We start from the raw sequence: 8539 nt of genomic DNA on the forward strand, positions 1-8539 counted from the left end.
TGTTGCCCAGGCTGGAGTGCAATGGTGTGATCTCAGCTCGCCACAACCTCCGCCTCCTGGGTTCAAGCAGTTCTCCTGCCTCAGCCTCCCAAGTAGCTGGGATTACAGGCACGCATCACCACGCCTGGCTAATTTTGTATTTTTAGTAGAGACAGGGCTTCTCCATGTTGGTCAGGCTGGTCTTGAACTCCCGAACTCAGGCGATCCGCCCACCTCGGTCTCCCAAAGTGCTGGGATTACAGGCGTGAGCCACCGCACCCGTCCCCCATTTTCCCTTCTAAAGTAAAAATAAATGCTTCCACCAAACAAAATGTAGCAGTCAGCCAAATGAAAGCACACCCACATTGTCTTCAAGGGAAGCCAACCCACAGTCTCATCACTCACCAAGTGCATCCAGCTCTGAAACCTTGGCTGCCAGCTGAGGTCCACTTCTTCTGCACTTCAGCTAACAATTCTATCCAGAAATACTGCAACTTATAATCAAAATTGTAAAGTTAATCAACAACAAATACCAAATACAGACTACTGAGGGAGGAAAGGGAGACAAAAAGGAAATTAAATATATTTGATAATTAAAAATATCAAACACAAAAAGTAGCATATTGAGAAACACAGATTGAGGACATAGACTTTGTAATCACTCAGGAGGCTTTTGCTGGGATTTACGACCTGCTATCTCTACTGCTCCTTCCATGGTCCCTCTGGTCCCAGTCACATCCCTCCTTTGCCACTGCAAACCAGCAGCTCCATTTATCTTTGTCAGGATCAATTACATCAGCCAAAATTATACAACCTCCTTTTTTGCTTGTTTATCCTTTAGTGAAGAGCTTGAAATAGCTGGGTATTGGTACATATTCTAATTCAGTGGAACAACCATTATATCATCGAGTAAAAACACACTTCCTTAGAGACCAGGGCCCAAAGTCACAGGTCCAAAATGAACCTTTTGCTTGTGAGTCATTCGGATATAATTGTGATCAGTGTCATGTATTCCCACTCTTGGTTTCAGATCCATGTATTCTGCCTATAGGAGGTTCCATCAGCTTTCATTGTAGAAGGCACAGCTCTGTCTCCCATCTAAGAGGATTTAATGTGAGTAGCCAAAATAAATAAATAAAAAGAATTAAAGGATGTAAACAACCTATATGTAGTCAATTGATAATATGATTAGGAGATGTATCTTAATACCTCATATGAAATATTTATATGCAACAACATGCATACTTTTTCTTTTTTCTTTTTTTTTCTTTTTTGAGATGGAGTCTTGCTCTGTGGCCCAGGCCAGAGTGCAGTGGCACGATCTCGGCTCACTGCAACTTCCACCTCCCGGGTTCAAACGATTCTCCTGCCTCAGCCTCCCGAGTAGCTGGGATTACAGGCATGCACCACCATGCCTGGCTAATTTTGTATTTTTAGTAGAGACAGGGTTTCACCATGTTGGCCAGGCTGTTTTTGAACTCCTGACCTTGTGATCTGCCCACCTCAGCCTCCCAAAGTGCTGGGATTACAGCACTAATCTAATCATTTTCTTAATTCAAGTTGACTGAAAATGACATCTCCCCAACACTAGGAGATCCGATAAGGTGTGTGAGGGACCAGTGTGGAGGAGTCAGGATGGAATCTGTGCATCTCAGAGTAGAGGATGAGTGAGGGGAGGAGCTAATCACATCAGCTAATCACGTCAGAAAATCAATATGAAGATCAGAAAGCAAGTCGCCATGAGGTAGCTGGTGTGCCCATTAAAGGAGACTGTCCTGTCTCTTCTCCCAGATTAGAAACCAGTCCCAGATGAAGGACAGTTCAGAACCAACAGGTGAAAACAATTAGGCAGAAGCACTAACATGACACAATGAAGGGAAGGAAAGCTGAAAGCAGACCCTGGCAACAACACATGAGCCTCGTGAGGCTCAGGCTGGAAATTGCTGTCTGACATCCATTCTACCCCTTCTTCCTTTTGGTAATAGGACTTCTCCACGTTTTAACCAGGCACACAACTGCCTAGCAAGAGAGACTGTATTTCAATCTCCCTTGCAGTTTGATGTGACCATGTGACTAAATTCTGGCCAACAAGAGATGAGTGTCAATGTTGTGTGCAACTTCCAGGGCACAACCCTAAAAGGAAGTTGTTTGTCCTTTGTGGGAGAGGCAGAACTATGACCCCCAAAGGACGTCCACATCCTAATATCCAGAACCTGTGAATATATTACATTACATGGCAAAGGGAAAGTTGACAGAATGAAGGTCTTCATCAACTGGCTTTGAGAGGGGAAGAGGATGCTGAGTTTTCCAGGTGGGCCCAGTGTAATCACAAGGGTTCTCTCAAGTGGAAGAGAAGGCAGGAGAGAGCCGGAGAGACAGCAGCACGGGAGGATTGGCCTGACATTGCTGGCTTTGAACATGGAGGAAGGGGCCGAGAGCTGAGGAAGGTAAGTTGTCCCTAGAAGCTGGAAAAAGCAAGGAAAGAGATGCTTCCTTAGAGCCCCCTGGAAGGAATACAACTATGCCAACATCTTGATTTTAGCCGTGAATTGGGCTTTTAACCTACAGAACTATGAGATAAATTTATGTCATTTGAAGTCACTAAGTTTGTGAATATTTCTTACTGCAACAAGAGGAAACAAAACCACCCTTCGCCCCCACCCCACCCCTGCCCCTTCAATTGGGTGGGAATATGGTAAGCCGGCTATCCCCATGCACATGAGGATAATACTATGAAACAAGGTGGAAGAAACTTAGGTCCCTGGTTGACTGTACCAGTAAGGGTCCTACCAAGAAACAGGACACACCTGGGGCAGTTCAATAAGGGGGCTATTTACAAAGACATGGGTAGGGTGGATGAAAGCCATAAAAGATAGTACACTATCCCAGAGCCAGCATCAGGCAGGGGACATCCCCACCCTTGGTTTGAGGGGTAAAGTGAGAGGGTGACCACTGAATATTGAAGATAGACTATGTAGGAGGGCCTCTTGTTTGTTTGTTTTTGTTTTTCTTTTTGAGATGGAGTCTCACTGTGTCACCCAGGCTGGAGGGCAGTGGCGCGATGTCAGCTCACTGCAACCTCCGCCTCCTAGGTTCAAGTGATTCTCCTGCCTCAGCCTCCTGTGTCGCTGGAATTACAGGCATGTGCCCCCACACCCAGCTACTTTTTTGTATTTTTAGTAGAGACGGGGTTTCACCATGTTAGCCAGGATGGTGTTAATCTCCCGACCTTGTGATCCACCTGCCTCGGCCTCCCAGAGTGCTGGGATTACAGGTGTGAGCCACCGTGCCCGGCCAGGAGGGCCTCTTAACAGGAGCTGTGATCTTTGGACAAGGGATGCAACCAGCCACAACAAACCTGCAGAGGACATTGGGTCATGGACGCTCTGATGTCACTCTCCTCCCTGTCCAGTCTTTTACTGATGGCTCCCATTGACTAAACCAAGGACCTGGGGTGATGTTCCCATGTAGATCAGCCTCCACAGGCACAGAGAAGGGGGCAAATAGATGTAGAGAGGTGCAATGCCCTTGTGGATTAAAACTGTGTGTGTCTGACTCCTTTGGACTGACAACCAGCTTAAACTTGCACACAAAGAAAAGCCTGCCTTTCCTTAGGTGCCTATGACTTTGGCCTCTGTTACAGCAGCTGAACCAGCATCCTCATTAGTCTCTTTGCGGTACTCCAACTCCTCGCCAAACTGCTAAAATTGTCCTTTATGCCCTGCTACATGGGGACAGTGGACCAAGGATAAGGTGATAAACACGAAGAGCATGGTTTGTCCCCTGCATGACCTCAGGCCATTCACAGCCTGCCTGAATTTCATGTCCTCATTTCCTTTAGCTGTAAAATGCTAATAAATATACCTGGTCTCCCTCTCAGGGCTACCGAGCTAATTGGAGTGAAAGAGCTTTGAGAAGAGTGAGATATTACAGGAATCCTTCAAGACATCACTATTATTACACTGTGTAAGTTACACCTGCATTCTCCTTCTGAACTATCACTCCTGTGGTCCTGCCTGCTTTAAAATTGTCCTCTCTCTCCCAAACCTAACCTTTTCCTATAGCCCTAGGGCTCCTTTTCTAGCCTCATTCAAAGCCCTTTCTCTGAAGTTCTAGTATTGTCACTTAGCTGATAAGCCTTTTCTAACCAGATAGCAAGTTTTATGAGGACTCACAGTATGCATTTGCACACATTTAAGTCTTTTAGAGAACATAGCACAGTGTGGAGAACTCTAAATAAATACTTATTCCCTTTACATATTAGTTCCGTAAATTGACTCCAAATTGGCATCAATAAGTGATGGAGTCCTTAGGCCATCACTAGATTAAAATGTTTTCAACTGTAATATGAAACTAGTTTGCCATATGGCTCAGCCCCTCTGAAAATGTAATTGAGAACAATTTAAATCGTTTCCTCACTATTTAGAGAGAAAATGTTACATGGGAATGGAATAATGCATAAGACAAAAATCCTTTCCCATCTTTCCCACACTCAATAACTAACATGCCCTATAGCAGCTATTATAAATCCTTTCGTCCCTCTTGAAACTCTTCCCCCTACAAACCTCCCCCAAACCAAGTTCACACAGATCTACATTCTCGGAGTCTCACCCCTTCCCTCTTAAAGCTGGTCTCTTCTGTTTGCACTTGGTGACTCTTGCTTTTCCCCACCATATATGTTTGAGTTTTAAAAGTTTTGCTATTTTCCAAGTCACTTGGGCATAAATTAGGGTGAGTCGCTCCCAGATAAAGGTCAGGGCCTCAGACAGGTAACAGCTACATTTCCCTGGCAGAGCTTGCTGAGCCAAAGAGAAAGAGATCCTTTCCTTTCCATTAAGTTAGACTTTGTCCAGAAAAATCCATTGCATTAAGTAGCTAAGCAAAAAGAGTGAAGGACACATATTTCTACATAAATATAAAGGTTTATATTTATACTTATATTATTTAATGCAAAATGTATACAAATGCACATGTATGTAGGTCTCTCAACAGTCCTTTGCCATTAAACAAATTAGTTTCACACTGTGTGAATACACACCCCACACATACATACCTACCCCTTTTTCTCCCTTGCCCTTCTCCCAAAACAAGCTTGAATAGAATACTTTTTTTTTTTTTTTTTTTTCAGGCCAGGCATGGTGGCTTATGCCTGCAATCCCAGCACTTTGGGAGGCCAAGGCAGGCAGATTACCTGAGGTCAGGAGTTCAAGACCAGCCTGGCCAGCATGGCAAAACACCGTCTCTACTAAAAATACAAAAATTAACCAGGCATGGTGGTGCGCGCCTGTAATCCCAGCTACTCCGGAGGCTGAGGCACAAGAATCAATTGAACCTGGGAGGTGAAGGTTGCAGTGAGCTGAGATCGTGCCACTGCACTCCAGTCTGGGTGACAGAATGAGACTCCGTCTCAAAAAAAAGGGGGGGAAGGGGCTGGGCACAGTGGCTCAAGCCTGTAATCCCAGCACTTTGGGTGGCCAAGACAGGCAGATCATCTGAGATCAGGAGTTTAAGACCATCCTGGCCAATGTCGTGAAACCCCATCTCTACTAAAAATACAAAAATTAGCTAGGTATGGTGGCACATACCTGTAATCCCAGCTACTCAGGAGACTGAGGCAGGAGAATCACTTGAACCCAGGAGGCAGAGGTTGCAGTGAGCTGAGATCGCGTCACCACGCTCCAGCCTGGGCAACAAGAGCAAAACTCCATCTAAAAAAAGAAGGAAAAAAAAGAATACTTTTTTTTCAGTTGCTTTATGCTTCTAACCAACATTCTTTCCAAACCCTGATTCTGATGCATTAAAGCAATGAAGAATTTTAGAGCTTTGGTGACCACAGGTCTCTCAGGCTTTTTTCATTATAAGCTTTAAGGCTTCTAGCAGCAGAGCTATCTTCCTACAATTTACCAGAAGACAGTCCCCTGTTTTGTTCTTTCACCTTTACTGCCCTCCACCCTCTGTTTCTTCTCTCCCTTTGAAAGAGAGCAAGAAAAAAAGCAATTTCTTTTTTCTTCTTGCAACATGAAACAACCTAAGTAGGATTTCTCTTGACACCTGCTCATCCATCAGCACCTAGTTTTTCTCTTCTGAAGAACTTGGACCTACCTATAATCTTTATCTTTACTCATTACATGTTAAAAGTGGCCACTCTAGAAGGCTTCCCCCTCCCTAACAACCTGCCTCTGATTCAGCCTGCCAGCTGAACAAGCTTTCAGTGACACAAAGCAAGCTTGCCACAACATGTATTACACATATTTAATCAGAATGTAGAGTTTTTGAACAGAGATACAGTGTTTTCTTCATATTCATAAACTCTGTGACTAACAGTTAAGTGTCTAAGATTCACAGCAGTATCTGACATATTCCACACACAACCACAGTTCACTTTGATGGCAAACACCAAAACTAGGAGGCAGGAGGTTGGCTGCACTTTATCTTACATTCACTAGGTGGCAACAGATTAAGTGTGCTGTATTTCAAAGCTCTCTCCAGTCATCCCAACATGGCACCAAGAACTAAAATCTAATCTTTAGTAGTGTTATTTCCTTACAGTGAAGACTTTGAAATATTTAGTCTATAAAACATTCACAGTGAAAAAAAACTTTAAAATCTACTAGCTGAAGATATTACCTCTGATGAGGCAAGATACAAAATGACTGTCAGAAAACTATTAATACAGCTGGGTTAATTTTTAGAGACACTAGATGCAGGTATCAGCTCTCACATATGATTTTCTCACTGATGTTGCCTCTCATTCAGGAAAGAGGTTTAAGAAATTCCAAAATAGGTGGGGCTCAGTGGTTCATGCCTGTGATCCTAGCATTTTGGGAGGCTGCGGCAGGCGGATCACTTGAGGCCAGGAGTTTGAAACCAACCTGGCCAATATGGTAAAACCCCATCTCTACTAAAAATACAAAAATTAGCTAGGTGTGATGGCAGACACCTGGAATCCCAGCTACTTGGGAGGCTGAGGCACAAGAATCATTTGAACCTGGGAGATGGAGGTTGCAGTAAGCTGAGATCACGGCGCTGCACTCCAGCCTGGGCAACAGAGTGAGACTCCATCTCAAAAAAAAAAAAAAAAAATTCCAACATGCAAGAGATTTGAAAAATTCCCTAGTCCTACTCCCTCATTTTCTGAAGAATACTAAGGCTAACTTAGCCAGGGCCACTCAGTTAGTTGGAAGAAGTGGCAAGGCAGGTGTGATGGGAAATGTGCCCTGTGACTACACTCATTTTGTTGCACCCTCTTCCAAGACAGCTTGCTGTTTTAACTGGTCTGAGGCTCTATTAAATGGACCATCAAATAGTGAATCATTTTCTTATAATGAATAACTGATTTCTTTACATAAATGACCTAGGCTATAAGTCAAATATTTGAGACGCGTGAAACATTTCACAGGAAGTAATCCTGCTTGAAAGAAAACAAAGGACAAAGTGAACCAAATAGAAATACTTTATCTTTGAAATGTTATTGAACAAAAATGTGTAATTTGGGGGGACTAGCATGTCTTTTGAGATTAGTCAACTAAGCAAACATATAGTTGTAGCTATTAAACACATTCAATAGGATTGTTTTAAGAGTCTTAAGTAAAAACAAAAGAGTCTTCAAAACTTCCCATGCTGTTTTTAAAAATAGGACTACATATAGAAATAACAAAGTAGGCTAAATTTTAGGTGTTAAGCTTAATGTTGCCAAATGTATTTATTCAAAACAATTTATTTGATTATATAGGAAAACAAAAAATAACCTATTAGAATAACTACTTGGTTGGAAACACTAGTTTTCTATGATATACAACTAATTTCTAGGACTTTGTCATAATGCAAACAGAAATCCAGATTACTACCTCTGTTAAAGTGAGTATACAATTTAAGGCAAAATTTTCTCTTGAATCTTAGTTTATTGAGCCAATTAAAGGTATCACTTCGCTGCAAACTTTCTAGAAAGGATTAGAAATGAAAGTTAAATAAAGCCTGAAAATTTAACAACCAAACCGCTGTTTGAGAATTCCTAAGATTCATACCATGGGAAGAAGCTCAAAGCTTGGGAAAGCTGTATAAACATTCCATATCTAAAGATACACACTGGGATCTTTATGACATTCAGGTTTAGCTTTGTGTTAGACACACTGCATTGTGACTCATCTAGGGAAGGCAAAATATAAATGGGAAAGATTAAGTATTCAGGATTAAGAGAACAATTACTTTTACTTGGAAGCAAGAAATCTAACTTTTTTTTTTAAAGATTAATGTAAAGAAGCCAACCTATTTAGATATGACTGATAGGATGTCTTAAATGAGAATTTTTCCTTTTTAAAATCTCAGTTCTAGGCCGAGCAGTGGCTCACATCTGTAATCCTGACACTTTGGGAGGCCAAGACTAGCAGATTGCTTGAGGTCAGGAGTTCGAGACCAGCCTGGCCAACATGGGGAAACCCTGTCTCTACAAAAATACAAAAATTAGCCAGGTGTGGTAGCTCACGCCAGTGGTCCCACCTACTCTGGAGGCTGAGGCAAGAGGATCAGTTCAGCCTGGGAGGCAAAGGTTGTAGTGAGGTGA

Source organism: Trachypithecus francoisi, unplaced genomic scaffold, assembly GCF_009764315.1.
Source record: "Trachypithecus francoisi isolate TF-2019V2 unplaced genomic scaffold, Tfra_2.0 Lachesis_group4, whole genome shotgun sequence".
Classification (NCBI taxonomy): Eukaryota; Metazoa; Chordata; class Mammalia; order Primates; family Cercopithecidae; genus Trachypithecus; species Trachypithecus francoisi.